At 36.4% G+C, this 16,864-nt stretch overlaps 1 protein-coding gene across 3 annotated transcripts in view; it reads right to left on the bottom strand.

The window, feature by feature from the left end:
* Nucleotides 1–16,864, bottom strand: part of CADM2 (cell adhesion molecule 2) — a 1,213,566-nt gene that overhangs the window by 724,654 nt on the left and 472,048 nt on the right. The gene's annotated exons all lie outside the window — the stretch shown is intronic.

Raw genomic sequence — 16,864 nt, 5'->3', positions numbered from 1 at the left:
ACCCTCTCAAAAATGTCATAGTAAAGTAAGGAACTAAAGTGAATCTATATTATACTCACTTCCTCAATTGCATCATAATCATACAAAATATTTATTTAGTAATCTTCTAGCGTTACTCTGGAAACAAAAAATCAAAAGCTTCTTCCTTTGTGAATTCATGCAATGCAGAACACAACAGGAGGAGGTTATGGCGATTTAAATTAAAATGACCCTATGAATATACTTTAAAAGCTAAACTTATATTTTGTAGGCAATCCCTCTGTGCTGCATAAAAAGTGTGAAAAGGTTACAGCAATAATCTCTGTAATGATTTATTTAGATATTAAAACGTATGCAGGAAAAACTATGGATGGCTTTGTAGATGACCTTTCATTGTTCTCACCTGGTTTCATTGTACATCACCAGTAGTGGTTGAAATCACACAGGGTAGTCCATCAACTGAATTAATAGCAAGCCAACATCCAACTAAATATGATTTGAATTAATAGACCAGACCAATAACTGTCACATCTGGAAACATCCTACAATTTACCCAAGTCAAACGACCAAAATGACACCTGAGCTCAAAATAAATCCCAGAATATCACAGAATTCGGTAAGTGCAAAACTAAATGCATAATGGACATCTGTACAAAGACCTGTGATAGATGAATCCAACATTATACTTGCATGCCCATATATTTACATGAAGACCATGATCAAAGGACTTTTAACATTTGTTTCCGGTTTGAACAAAACATGATAATGAACATTTTAGCCCTTTTCAAAAGACATTTTGTGTACTATGAAAATTTTATTTATTAACAAAGATATATTTTAGCATTTGGCTTGATAACTTACCTCTACAATGGTAAAAAACAAACAAAAAAAACTATTATTCTAATAATAAAAATGCAGTTGGATAAATTAAATAGATTTGTTGTGTTATCTAGCTGTTAATCCCTTGTTGCAATAATATGTTGTCCATCATCTATTATTGCGATCCCAGAAAAAGATCAAAGGGCAGAGGCAATATATTTACGAGTACGTATCCTTTTGCTGTGCAACCTTTGATCACGCAAACTCAATTAATGCCTATAATTAAAAATAGATTTCTACCAACACATTTGCACTTTGTTCTTAAAAAGCAAAGTTCTGTAAAAAGGATTTGAGGCAAAACATAACATTTTATATGTTTTAGTCTTTAAAAGGTTACGTTTTATATGCATTCCTTTTTTTGTAGCTTGGATTTTCTTTTTATCTTTTTAGTTTATACTGCTGCTTTTGCTCAATTTCTACCAGTTTCATTCCTACATTGAATTCCCTTCCAAGCCAGTTCCTTTTTTACTCTTATTTCAGCACAAACACGTTTACAAGTTCTAAGTGTCATCTTGATCTCTATCTGTTATTCCCAATCCAATCCTACAGTACTTCTTCTAAATTATTATTCTGTGGGCCTGTCGGAATAGCTTACTTTTTCTTGGAGGGTTTTTTTTGGATACTTTTCTTTTTTTTTTTTTTTTTTTACAAATTTTCGGCTACTTCTCAGATATTGTGATACTTATCAAAAACAAAAACAAAAATATAGCAACTTTTGCTATGCTTTCAACACAACAATTACAGTTATTAACTCTTTCCTACCAAGCTGTTTTACAAAAAACTGACCACAGAAATTAAGGTTTGTAAGTGCCTTGTGAAAAGAAGTGTGTAGATATTTAAAAAAATATATACAATATGCACAGCTATCATGCAATATAATGTATGTATAATATATAATGTAATATAGTGTATGTACATTTATCTTTATTTTTGGGCAGTAATATATAATTTTGTAGACATAGACTGGCAAAGCATCATGGGAATTTCAGTTGCACCAAGAAGTTGAGCTCTCCCTTCTGCCAATCCTAGCAGTAAAGGACAGAGACATTAAAAAAATCTCTCTGATCACATGTTACTTGTAGTTATGTTGTTTGATTGTTTAATGCTTTATTCAGCATTTAAGGGCTATTTTTCTTTACTTTTCATTGTTAGACGAGAGATTCAGAAAGTGATTTAGCAGTATGTAACGATAGTCGCCAGGAGATCAGGTAAAGATTGTGTATTGCGAACAGAAAATAATTTTCTTTTCTATTTTTGTGGGGATTAACTAAAATGTACATTTAATGTATGCATACAAAAAGTTGTAATACTAGGGTATGATTTGGCTGTGTTTACAAGGGATTGGTACGATCTTATCAACCTCAGGTTTGTTAACAACTGTGTTTGAAGCCAGCCCATATCTAAGCATCAACAAAGCACCAGACATGGAGAAAACAAGTCACCTTGAAACAATTTAGAAAAGAAAAGTGGGCAAAGCCATCTTCAGCTTAAATTTACAGCCTTTTGATGTGGATTTGCTGTCAATTATTACTCTTTGATAGCCAACTTTAAAAAGCTGGTTGTCAGGGCGTTGTCAATCAATACAATGGTGCAGATTACAAATAATACTGGTTCACTAAATAATTTAAAATTAGCGCCCAAGATCGCCATTAAATAAAAATCTTTTCAAATGCAAAACCCTCCAACAGGCAGTATGCATTGGTTGGAAATACATGACTTTTGCGACAAACTCATTGATAGTGAAATGACTACTTGGATGTGTATCACCATTTTAGATCTAGTGTTCAATTAGTTCCCCCAAACAGGACATTGTGGAGATGGATTACATAGGAACTTCCTTTTGCTGATTCAGTATATTTACACTATGTACGTATCAGTTGAGCATAGGAACAAGTGTTGCTCAATCTTGTCCACTGAAAATAGACTATTAACTAAATTAGCAGACATAGATTTAGGGATTGCAGAAACGAAATATATAATTTGTGTCCATTTCATACCAGAGCAATATGCAACAAGCTGCAGTCCTACATTTAATATGAAATGGTATATCATGCCATTCTCAAGCAGAAAAACTATCCAGCTTGAAAGCAATTAAACAACTAGAGCATTACCTTCTAATTAACAGGTAATTAATAAACCGTATCTCCATTTGAAGAGATTGTACAATACAGATTGACTTAATGGTAGTGTTTCTCTGTAAGGACAGGCACAAAGAAAAGAGGAAAAAAACTCTAACTCAAAAAGGTCATTGCTAATGAAATATACCATTTTTCCAACTCCTTATACACATATTGATACTCTCACCTTGTGCACAGTTGCTCATAAAACATGAACATATTAGAGCACAAATGCATCTCTATTAGCACATACATACAGAATATTTTTATTATTTATTATTCACGGGCACATAAATGCATGATAGAATGTACCTTGTATTCCCTGACATATTTGCCTGGTGTTCAATAACAGGTGACAACATTGAAGGAAACCAAAATAACATTTCCAACCCTACACTCCAATTCAAAGGACACTAATTTGGGCCAGCCACTCAGCAAACCTATTGAGAAGTCCAGAAATATTGGCAGGTAACACAATGCCTACTGAGTGCCTAGTTTGGCATAACTGAATCTTGGCACATTGAAAACTGAATTAAAAAGTTCAGATTGATGTGGTCATGAGCCGTGCTAAGAAAAGGGTTGGCCAGGCTAAATCCACATGTGAGACGCCCCCTACACTTATATTGTCTACTGAAGTCCTCTCTTAGGCTTGTTAAATGGAAACCAGTGTTTCTCCTCTCAGTCTGCCACTGGGTGTGTGCTGCGACTGATAGCATGTCTCCCAACAGTCCCAATTCCAGGGTTCTGTCCTGCCATCCCATTTTAATTCCCTGGTGTTCACATCTGGGAATACTATGGCTATATGCCCAGGCAGCACTTTGTAAGTGCATCATTAGACTTGCGCTGGGCTTTAGTAGCACTAACTGCATGACCCTGACAGTAAGTTGTCAAACCCCTTTAGTAGGTAGGCCCTTTTCTGGACAGACCTGCCTATTATTGGAGGTAGGGATATTTTTAGCTGGGGAGTAATGAGTATATGTGATGCAAATGGGTGATGCTGTGTATTTTATATGTATCGTGTGGTTATTGTGGGTTTTCTAAATGCTTTATATTTTATATTTGTGCTGTATTTAAAATATTTGTGATGAAATAGATATGGCTGTTATATATATGCTGCATGGTGAATTATGCAACATTAATAACAGAATTATTACAAAACTCAGGAATCCAAAGTGAATTCAAAATGGATTTCAAATTCAAAGTAGTCGAAGTAATGCACAGCTGACTTGGATCATTTTTCCAGTTTTTCTAATTAGCTTTAGATTTAAAATTAACTTTGAATTCACCGTGAAAGTTATATTTACTAAAAAGTGAGAATTACTGGGAATTTGTAAATACAAAGTGAATTTCAAATTTAATTTCAAAATAGCTAAATAGACACAGCATAAACTTAGAGAACTTTTCTAAATTAACCCCTTAAGGACCGCTGACGGTTCAGGACCGTCAGCGGCAAAACGTGCGTTTGGACCGCTGACGGTCCTAAACGGTCATAACGGTTTTGGGCAACTTACCTGATCGCCGTCGGTCCCACGGCGGCGATCAGCTCTCCTCCCGGTCCAGGGGGACTGCCTGTCTGCCCGGGCAGTCCCCCCTCGGCAGATCAGGACCCCACGGCCATGTGATCACTCGATCACATGACCGCAATAGGGGTCTTTGTATCTGCCTGCAGGGGGACTGTCTGTGCTGACAGGCAGTCTCCCTGCATCTGTAAAATCAAAAATAAAGTGTAAAAAAAAAAATCTGTGTAAAAAAATAATAATATGTGTATATATATGCTATATATACATGTATTATATCTATATATACCTATATATAATATATGTATATATATCATATATATAATGTCACACTAAGTGTATTTTTATATTTATATATACGTATATTAATATAAAAATACACTTATATTTAAATTACACACGAATATATACAATATATATAATAACTATATATATGGTATATATATATTATTATAAAATACAAATAATATGTTAATAAAAATAAATAACAAAAATAAAAATAATTTTGAATAATTAAAAAAAAATTATATATATATATTCAATTTTATTCTAACAGTATTTTGATATTGATATATATATATTTATATCAAAATACACTTAGAATGTAATGATATATATATCTATGTATAAATAAATAAATAAAAATAATACGAAATATACATATGTCCACATACAAAATTACATTAATAATTTCATAAATATACACGTAGACGTCAAATATATAAATATGTATATATATTAAAATTCTACGTGCATATTTATGTAATATTTTTACCTAATTAAGTAATTTTAATGATTGCAATTTGAGGGACCTGCCTGCCAACCCAGGCCAAAAGTCCAGATAATTTAATTTGCTAGCACTGTGCTTAACCCTGTAACTTTCTATGACACCCTAAATCCTGTACATGGGGGTACTGTTTTACTCGGGAGACTTCGCTGAACACAAATATTAGTGTTTCAAAACAGTAAAACATATCACAGCGATGATATTGTCAGTGAAAGTGAAGTTTTTTGCATTTTTCACACACAAACAGCTCTTTCACTGAGGATATTATTGCTGTGATATATTTTACTGTTCTGATACACTAATATTTGTGTTCAGCGAAGTCTCCTGAGTATAACAGTACCCCACATGTAGAGGTTTTATAGTGTTTGTGAAAGTTACAGGGTCAAATATAAGGCTTGATTTTACTTTTTTTTTTATTGAAATTTGTCAGATTGGTTAGGTTGCCTTTGAGAGCGTATGGTAGCCAAGGAATGAGAATTAGCCCCATGATGGCATACCATTTGCAAAAGAAGACAACCCAAGGTATTGCAAATGGGGTATGTTCAGCCTTTTTTAGTAGCCACTTAGTCACAAACACCGGCCAAAGTTAGCGTTTTTTGCATTTTTAACACACAAACAAATATAAATGCTAACTTTGGCCAGTGTTTGTGACTAGGTGGCTACTAAAAAAGACTGGACATACCCCATTTTAAATACCCTGGGTTGTCTACTTTAAAAAATATGTACATGTTAGGTGTGTTTCGGGGATTTATGACAGATAACGGTGTAACAATGTCACTATTGATACATTTAAAATATATATATATTGAAACAGCAATTTCCTACTTGCATTTATAGGCCTATAACTTGCAAAAAAAAGCAATAAAGCATGTAAACACTGGGTGTTTTTAAACTCGGGACAAAATTTTGAATCTATTTAGCAGTTTTTTTCATTAGCTTTTGTAGATAAGTAAAAGATTTTTCAAGTAAAAGTCCAAAAACATGTTTTTTTTTTTTTCACCATATTTTATTATTTTTTTTAAATACAATATATGACATAATATAAATACTGGTATGTAAAGAAAGCCCTTCTTGTCGTGAAAAAAACAATATATAACTTGTATGGGAACCGTAAATGAGAGAGCGGAAAATTACAGCTAAACACAAACACCACAAAAGTGTTAAAACTGCTCTGGTCCTTAACGTACAAACATCGCAAAAACAGGCCGGTCCTGAAGGGGTTAAACATGTTTTTCCCAAATTCCCTTTAAATTCTCACTTTAGTAAATAACCCTGTAAGTGTGCTGTGTGGTTCGCTCCTGACATATGGATGGGCGAGTGTGTGGTATAAAGATACAATGTGGGTAAATGAAATAAGTTCAGTATGATGCTCTCAGGTCTGTGTCTATGCTTGCGAGTTGACAATCGTTCTAAGTGAGAACAAGAAATAAGCATTTTATGTCTTAGTTACCGATACGTCTGAGTGCTCTTACTTTCCAGGACTGGCAGAATTGGGATACTTAGATATGTGGTGTAATATTCTAACCTCTGCTCAAGCCTCTAAAATTTTTTGTGATTTAGCAACACCCCTGGGTGTAGCAAAGCTATGACTAGAATAGTTAAACAGGATATCTTTTTCCACATTAGCTATTTTTGCATAAATATTGCAATTTGGTTTGTGGTTTGGTGAATAAATCCCATGGAGTCCTACATAGGTCCTATGTAGTTATAGAAACAAATTGAATGAGAAACATGATTTGTATTTAATGTGTGCTGCTCATTTTGTCCAGGGAGCAATATATATGAACTATTGTTATGAAATACATGAATCCCTAGTATTACCTAATTTTTACGTCATATCAACTCTACAGTTTCCAGGGACATTCATCACCACCTCCTGGCAACCACATGCTAATGAGTTAACAAATTAGGAGAGAAATGAAACAATAATGGCCACTTTAATGATTTTGTGGTTAACATCCACAGACTAGCAAAGCTGCGTGTGATTAATTTGGACAGGATTCAGTTTTAAACATTAATTTAGCCTCTAGGAAAACAAAACAGGCTGATGAGTTTTTAAAATACGTTTTCATTTCAATGAGGCTATTCACCCAGCATAAAACATCATGATCTATTATTCATACAAGCATCCTATCTTACCTTCCAGATCATACTAGTAAACATTTATTCTCCTACATTCCAAAGAAGAATATACAATGAATATATGCATAATGTACACTTCATATCATCCTTTTACATTTTCTTTGATCCAAATAAAAAAAGCATCTTAGAAACTTTATTTTTAACAAATTAGATATTTTGTTAGGCTAATATATCCGACTCTAACCCTCCCCGCACGTACCAATAATAAATAATAATAGGCAGGCATGTGTAGAAAAGAGAAAATAACCACATTGCGCCTGTTTTTGCAGTAAATGTTTTCAGGAACAGCTGGTGCACACCACAATAAAATTGATGGACTTTGTCTACACCGCACATGAGATAAAACATGCCAATCTTAAACTCTTTTCCATTAAATGACCACTATAGTGCCAGGAAAACATACTCGTTTTCCTGGCACTATAGTGCCCTGAGGGTGCCCCCACCCTTAGGGACCCCCTCCTGCCAGGCTCTGGAGAGAGGAAGGGGTTAAACACTTACCTTTCTCCAGCGCCGGGCAGGGAGCTTTCCTACTCCTCTCCTCCTTCCTCGCAACGTCATCGGCTGAATGTGCATGCGCGGCAGGAGCCGCGCGCGCATTCAGCCGGTCGCATAGGAAAGCATTTACAATGCTTTCCTATGGATGCTGGCGTCTTCTCACTGTGATTTTCACAGTGAGAAGCACGCAAGCGCCTCTAGCGGCTGTCAATGAGACAGCCACTAGAGACTCTGGAGGCTGGATTAACCCTCAGTATAAACATAGCAGTTTCTCTGAAACAGCTATGTTTATAAAAAAAAGGGTTAATCCTAGAGGGACCAGGCACCCAGACCACTTCATTAAGCTGAAGTGGTCTGGGTGCCTAGAGTGGTCCTTTAAGACACATTTGGTAGAACATGAGTTCCATTGAAGACAGTTTCATGTTAAAATCCAAAGCATGTTTTCATCACCACATGGACTCTACGTTTCAAAAATACAAATATATGTGTATCTAAAATATTAGTGCCATTTCAAAGTAGATGCAATCCTAGGACAGCATAAGCCTTTGTGCTTCGTATTAAAATAAGACTAAGTATGTTTTTAATACAAAATGTGTAGACCAATGCTTGATAAAGTATGATTTCAATAAGAAACGTCTACTTTCAGATGGTACTAATAGTTCGGATACAGGAATATTTTGAATTATAAAGTCACTCAGGGGTGAATAAAGCCATTGGATTTTAACATAAGACTTTCAATCCATCTGCTATTGTCTTCAATGGAGTTATTTTGGGAATAACAGTTCTTTGGATTCCGACAACAGTGAGTACAACAATACATATATTTCCTTATTTTTATGGTAGTGTCATTCAATTTTATCTTATAGTGAACTTTTTACTACTGTATCTACATAGTAGTGGGGTGGATTTACCTTTGGGGCAATTGTGTTGGTGCTGTACAATTGTAGTTGAATATAATAAATAGCATCATTTATGTATTTATGTTTGTCCTAATAAAAAGGAAAAAGAGAAAAAAGAACATTTCGTGATCTGTATTAAGGCCAACAATGCACTATTTGTTTTTGAATGAGCTGGTTAGTTATAGCGAGCTGGCTGCCTTTACCAGAGGTGGGTGCGTAGGCTATGTGGAAAGGTGCAGAGTTTCAGCACCTGGGTGGTAGTGTGTCTCAGGTACAGAATTTGGGCTTGTCAGACACCTGTCCCTTTGAGTGTTCTAATGGTCATTTTACCGCTTGCCCTTTGATTTGTATTTGTGTGGATAAAAAAAATGCCATCATGATGAAAAAAATCTGTATACTAATTATATGGAATTACACCTGACTCGCTTAATGCTTATGAACTTTTAAATTGTATCTTCATGTTCCATGACAATGGTAATTTAGGTTATCAAAATTTCTTAGTGCATCATAGCATAATTTTTATTTTTTGGGCGCATAGCAAAAAACTGATTCCTGTCATTAAACGTAACTGTCATATAAAAATATCTAATGCCATACACCTTTCACACAGATTTTTAGATTATAAGGAAAAAAAAAACTATAATCTAAGAATTAATTTATTATGAAATTTACATAATGGAAACATTCTATGGTGAAAACTTAAAGGAATACTATAGTCACCTAAATTACTTTAGCTAAATCAAGCAGTTTTAGTGTCTAGATCATTCCCCTGCAATTTCACTGCACAATTCACTGTCATTTAGGAGTTAAATCACTTTGTTTCTGTTTATGCAACCCTAGACACACCTCCCCTGGCTGTGATTGACAGAGCCTGCATGAAAAAAAAAAACTGGTTTCACTTTCAAAAAGATGTCATTTACCTTAAATAATTGTATCTCAATCTCTAAATTGAACTTTAATCACATACAGGAGGCTCTTGCAGGGTCTAGCAAGCTGTTAACATAGCAGGGGATAAGAAAATCTTAATTAAACAGAACTTGCAATAAAGAAAGCCTAAATAGGGCTCTCTTTACAGGAAGTGTTTATGGAAGGCTATGCAAGTCACATGCAGGGAGGTGTGACTAGGGTTCATAAACAAAGGGATTTAACTCCTAAATGGCAGAGGATTGAGCAATGAGGCTGCAGGGGCATGTTCTATACACCAAAACTGCTTCATTAAGCTAAAGTTGTTCAGGTGACTATAGTGTCCCTTTAATTGCAATCACCAATTTATATTTGTTTTCCATAAATTAATAAAACATGCATGCAATTTTATTTTATAACTTTATGTTCAAAATTATAATTTTATGGTTTTAGAGTACTGAATGGAACACTACAGATGGAACAGCAAAACAATATGATTATTATCCAGTTTTATTAATTAATGTATCAAACTACCACTTCATATGTAGTAATTCTATATATTGTCCCAATTGTGGGGTCCTGTCAGCATGTTGAACTTGTCTTAGGAGATGATTTAAAGGGACACTCCAGTGCCAGGAAAACAAACCATTTTCCTGGCACTGCAGGTACCCTCTCCCTCCCACCACCAATCCCATGTTGCTGAAGGGGTGAAAACCCCTTCAGTGACTTACCTGAGACCCCCGCCGATGTCCCTCGGCGGCGGCTTCAGGCCCGCCCATGCTCATCCCCGCCGACGTCATCCGGCGGGGGAGACCGATCGTGCATGTGCAGTCAGCGGGGGAGACCTAATGCATATGCGCGGCAATGCCGTGCACGCTCATTAGACCTCTCCATAGGAAAGCATTGAAAATGCGTTCAATGCTTTCCTATGGGTAATTGAGCAACACTGGAGATCCTCACGTAGCGTGAGGACGTCCAGCGACGCTCTAGCACAGAAAACCTGTGCTAGAAACCACAAAGTGCCCTCTAGTGGCTGCCACTAGAGGAGGAGTTAACCCTGCAATGTAATTATTGCAGTTTATGAAAACTGCAATATTTACAGCTGCAGGGTTAAGGGTAGTGGGAGTTGGCACCCAGACCACTCCAGTGGGCAGAAGTGGTCTGGGTGCCCTGAGTGTCCCTTTAAAGAAATGATAAGCAGAGCTGTGAGCACTTCAGAAGGGTTTCTAAAAAATCTGCTTAGTCAGACAGAATACAGGGCCACCATCAAAATTCTTATGGCCTCTTAAAAGTTCACTGACTGGGCCCCATGACATGCTACCAGACAGAGACACTCCAACAAAAGCTTCCAAAGAGAGATGCACATTCATAGACACACAGACACAGATATACATTCAAGATAAACTCACAGGATACACACACATGTAAACTAACAGATTCAAAACACCATTACACACAGTTACAGACAGCCACGCACATGCACACCCCAATACATACTTCAAGTCACACACAATACTAAATGCACACATTGCTAAACAAACACAAATTATCACACTTATAAATATAAACATAGTACTACACAAACTAACACACCCCACTGCACACATATTCATTGCTGAACACACATCCAGCTAAATACAATTATACACACATACAATATAACATACAATATTAAACACACATCCCATCTACACACACATGCAAGTCTATATATACACACACTATGTATGACCTGACATTACTTCTTCACAGCACTGCCTTACAGAAGAGAAGAGCTGGCTGTCAGTGAAGTCCATTAAGGGGCCCAGTTTGCTAGAGTACACAATGCTCTACCGGGACCCCACTGCTCTAACAGGCCCCTTATAGGTGTGACCCTGACAGCAAACTGCACAATGATCTTTTCTGGAAAACCATTCTTGTGATTTTTCAGTAATAGGTCAATCAATTATTCCTAATACATAGGAAACTCATAGAGAATCACAGGTTGGCTTACATGTACGTTTTGTGTGTGAAATTGGTGGTGTAATTCATTCAGATAGCAGTGATACTGAAGTTTGATACTGAACTCTACCTTTATTGTTGAATTTACAATTTAATCTAAATGAGAGTGCTGTGAACGTTTGAATCACTGTTCATAGGGCTATTTTTTATCATGAGTGTTCCTTTAAGTTTTCCCAAATAAATATTTTGTTCGGTGTTGGGCATTTTTAGAAAGTGTTCACATCCAGGATTTTTTGTTTTTTTTGTTTTGTCATTTCTCTGCAGCATGAATTCTAGGCAGACAGTCATATCCCATTTCTGTCTGTAGGTAACAAGGCAGAACTCCCTTAATTATGTCAAGATGTTCTTTTCTGAAATATGTACGTATTGCATTCTGTGGACTACTCATTAAATGGCCCCTTTGCTTATATTTTCCTTACACACACAGACTCACATTATAAGCACCATTAATTTCTCCTGACTTACTTACTGCCGCCTAAGAACTACAGTTCAACAATCAGTTCCTTCCCATTCTTTTCGACTAAATACACCACAAGAGAGAAAAAGAAACATAAAAAAATGGAAGCTTTCATCACATTTATACATGTCTCAATAAGCTTCTATCTAACACATGTAGGGCACAAGGTTGAAATCAGTGAGCTGTAACAATGCACTAAAATGCAGGAAGGACATAAAATATACTAAGTGGAGCAACATATCAGAGAAATTGATATTCAAAGCAAAGAATTGCATGTGACTGAAAATTGTTCACCTCTTTTTTAAGCTATTTTAACCTTTTGTCAAACAAGAAAATATAAATATTTCTATATTTTCAAAAGCAGGAAGAATGACTACTAACTAAATTTTATATATTTATTCTATGTATTTGCAGTAGCAAGGGACTATATATTGAAAGAAAGTCCTCATTAGATGATTTAACAAATTAAAAATATATAGTATATTTATATATTTCTGGGTTCTAAAATAATACATGGAGACACTTTAGATGTATTCTGATGGTATTATGGAGGTCTGACAGTAAATTATCAGTTTTCATTTTCTCAGTTCTCTAGACTGGAATAATTGCCTATCTTTAAGTTGCACCCAGTTTGGATCTCATAATTCTTTAACTAGTTAACCTATTTTTAAAATCAGTCATTTCCACTCTTCCCCAATGTGAGCTCCTGGTCCCAGTAATTAGCAGTGTTCCCAGTTATACAGACACAATTGTATCACTTAACTTAGTATACCAACTTGTACCATTAAGGCAGGATTTGCTATACAATCTAAATGCAATACTTTGATTTAGGAACAATAGGTGATCTACCAGTACTGTTCAAGATATTTCTTATTAAATATATTATAACTGTTTCTATGCTGCAGTACTCTCCAAATAATAAATACTGTCTGATGTGTTATGCTAGTCTTCATTTCACCATTCATACAAATACATGCATGGACATATTAAGCAGTTCTTGCTGTTCCCAGCAAAACAAATGTTAGTCAACCCCAAGGTCAATACTAATAGGCAGATTTACAGCCAATGGGAAAAAGAGAGCATGGTGAAATCCTATGAGCCCATTACTGTAATTTATGTCGGCAATAAAGTCAAGAAAGAAGGTCTACTACAATCATAAAGCTTTCCTCTTTTAGAACTTAGATATTGTGGATTTGCTACATATATGTTAGAACTAGAATTTCATCTAAGAATAGAATACATTTTAAAATCTTTACAAATTTGAGCAAATATTTTTTGGGGAGGGATGTTGGTGCAATATATTTGTTCAAATTTTAATGATGGTGATGATGATGCTCTTCAGATGATCATGCAATATTGAGAAAGAAAATGAGAAAAAGAAGGGCAAACCTACTCATGACTTGGTAGATATTGCCCAGATAGTACTATGTAATGATGGATAAATTAGCGTGTCTTTCTCTGAGCTCAGATCCCCACCCATTTTCAATAGTTTTAGAAGTGATTAGATGATGCTGATTTATAATTGTGCAATGCACCACCTGCAAAGTTTCTATTGATTGCCATGCCTTCTATTGGCCCTGTGGGAGATATGCTTCCGTTATTGTCTATTGATCTTGCATATGTAAATGAGGCCCACATTTTCTTACTAATTGTCCACATTTTGGTTCTGGTGCTACAGTAAAATTGAAATGAAAACATAAACAAAACAAAACTATATATAGATACGCATACAACCCCTTAAGGACTGAGCCAAATGTATATGTTTTGATCAAAATAAAACGTAAACAAAACTTGGAATTTGACTATATGTCTGTAATATGTATATATTATTGAGATGGGCAGGCAACATATAACCTGCCCATCTCAATAATATAAGAGTAATACAAACCAAGAGAGTCATGCTGGCCCAGATGTCACCTGGATTTACAAGTTCCGCATCACATGCTAGGGAACCAGAGCAATCTGATGACAAATGGGCTTCTGGAACAAATCATTCTGGGACACAAAGTGCATATAAACTACTATAAATTTCAGCCAAGTAGGGTCTCCCAGTTGTCCACCCTATACCCAATATATTCCTCATCCAAACAGTGGCTTATGGTTTTAAATTGTTTCAAAGGCTTTGTTTTGCACTTCAATAACATTCTTTTGCAGTCAAGTTGCAAAACCCAAACTTAAAAAAGACGGGAAGCCACAATATTAGAATGTTGAATAAAAATATTCAAGATCACAGGTAAAGCTAAAATAACACCTTATATGTCTATCTTTCTTACTAATATGTCTGCAACCATCCCGAAACTCTCTGCTTTGGAAAGTGAAATGTTAATTTGTGATATGTATCGCTTACAAATCATTATGATATGTAGTATTTTGCTGCTTTGTTAAAAGGAACTGCATAACACTTTTTCCCTTTGACAATACATCACTTTTACACTGATTTACTACATCTTCCCTGTGTGCAAAACACATTTTTTTCAAAGTTCGCATCCCAAAGGATTGAGATTGATTGCTTCATACTGTACATGGCGGCAAGAAATGTACAGTTTTTGATCATAGCTACTGGTAGAGGCATTCATGTCATTTGGCATTACTTCTAAGACAGTGAGCATTTTAAGATGAATTGGTCCTAAATAGGGCCTTTGGTGAGCAACCAAGCTCAAAGCAGAAAGTAAAAATGCATTTTGACTTGCTGATTTTATATTTGTTCTATAGTATTAGCTCATCCACCAAGCAACTAGGGAGGTATACATTGCAGATACATGCAGAGATATGCAAGTCTGGGCCACAAGGTGTCATTGAAATAAAACTTGTTCACCCAGCTATATGTATCTGATTGTGATATAATCTTTATTCTGATTGTGTTAGAATCTGGAGTTGCCTATCCCCGCATACTAAACAGAATGATGTGTACGCTTCATTTTTGTTGATAAAATGTGTACGGCAACTGCAATGGATGAACCCAAATATACATGAAACCAAAATGTATTTCACATATTGAAATGTGCTTATTACAAAACAACTAAAACACCAACATATTTTTTATTAGTTACTTTTCTTTCTTTACATTCTATATTTTATTGAGGCAAATGATTCACGTTATATAGAATAACGGAATAGGAGATATGCAGAGCAAATACATGGTATGCGTTTCACAGAGCAGTAACAATGCACTCCTATGCAGAGCAGTTTCTATTTTATAATATTGAATCAAGAAGAACTGCAGTTTGTCAGTGGTTGGATGTTCAAGAGTAGGATTTAAATCTAGCTATATAAACTGACATTATGAGTAGTCAAGTTGATAGGGTTTAATGGAAGGAGGAAAAACAAAAGAAGAAAAATTGACAAGCTTGCCCTTTAACTTTGGGGATTAACATGAGAATTAACATAAGCTTTCTCCACTGTAACCATAGTCGCCCACACCTCTTCGCTATACCTGAGGCACACACACCAAGCCAACCATAAAAGTAGAGTAAATAAGGTTAATTGAAGTGTGAGCATTGATGACAACAACGATCACTTAGTCAGTATTGCATAGCACACAGCATCTGCCGTTAATGTGTGTAGGTCGCGGTCACAAGCCAGTATCCGGTTCACTCTATTCCTGTGGGCTGTATAGTGAGCATGGGATTAGTAGAGTCCGAGTGTGTAACCACAGGGTTGCGTCCATGCAGAACTCCCCTCCAGCTTTGAACCTTGGTGAGGGCCAGCATCAAAATTCTACTGCCTCAAATAGTCCCAGAGGTTAAGTTGTTACCCCTTTCAGTGTGAGCAGGGGGTTTGGGTGGTGCGTGCCGCTGTTGGTGGTGATTCCTCTTCAGCTGCCGATGGCTCAGAGAGGTAGTGCCTTGGGGCCTCTCGGCCTTGGTCGGTGAACAGCAGGGTGAGTATATTTAGGCAAGGCTGTCTTTTGTGGTTAGTTCGATGGATTGTTGCCTCTGGGGGCTCTCGCCACTGACGGGCAGGCGTTGGGTTTAGCAGGAGCGGGTGTTGTGTAATTGCCTCGTGGAGAGCTGTTTGGCATTAACAGGTTGATTCCTGAATTGGCTACGCTGTGCTTCATTATTGCAGCTTGTGCCCAGTCTTGCACTCGTGCCCAGAAGTTCTTAAAGAGTTTGTCGAACTTGTGCTGGGTATTCCCCAAAGACATGGGATAAGGCATGTTAGGTGGGCTCAGAACTCTGAGACAAGAGAGGCACAGTAAATGCAGAGAGAGGCAGCCAAGATGTGCCAGTGGGGAACTGGATATCCCCTGCCAGTCCAAAGAGGGGGGGTAGGGTAGCTGTGCGAACCGGCCCCAGGTCTGGAAATAAGGAGATATGCCTCTCCCTTGTCTCATTCCTGACAGGCTGCAGCAGAGGTGCCTAGGTTTCCTTCAGGTTACAGGATTGAGTAAGGTGTTGGATTATGCAGCTGGCCGCTTGGATTTAGATGGTGTCCTGGGGTGTTTTTTTGTTGTCTGTTTGCCAGGTTTATTACCCCAAAATGAGCTCAAGATGCCGGAGCTCAGCTTCCCCATGTCTGCTCTGCTCAGAAACTAGGCTCTGCCCCGTTACTTTTTTTCTTTTTGGAATAATTTAGATTTGGATTTAATTTGGATTTAATTCAAAGACCTTTACATCAAGGGATGTATTCACTAACCATTGAGCTGTGTCTGGTTGAAACCAATTTTAAAATGTAAGCTAAAATAG

The sequence above is a fragment of the Pelobates fuscus genome, chromosome 1 (assembly GCF_036172605.1).
Source record: "Pelobates fuscus isolate aPelFus1 chromosome 1, aPelFus1.pri, whole genome shotgun sequence".
NCBI lineage: Eukaryota > Metazoa > Chordata > Amphibia > Anura > Pelobatidae > Pelobates > Pelobates fuscus.
The sequence above is the reverse complement of the archived record's forward strand: the minus strand, read 5'-3'. Positions and strand labels throughout refer to the sequence as shown.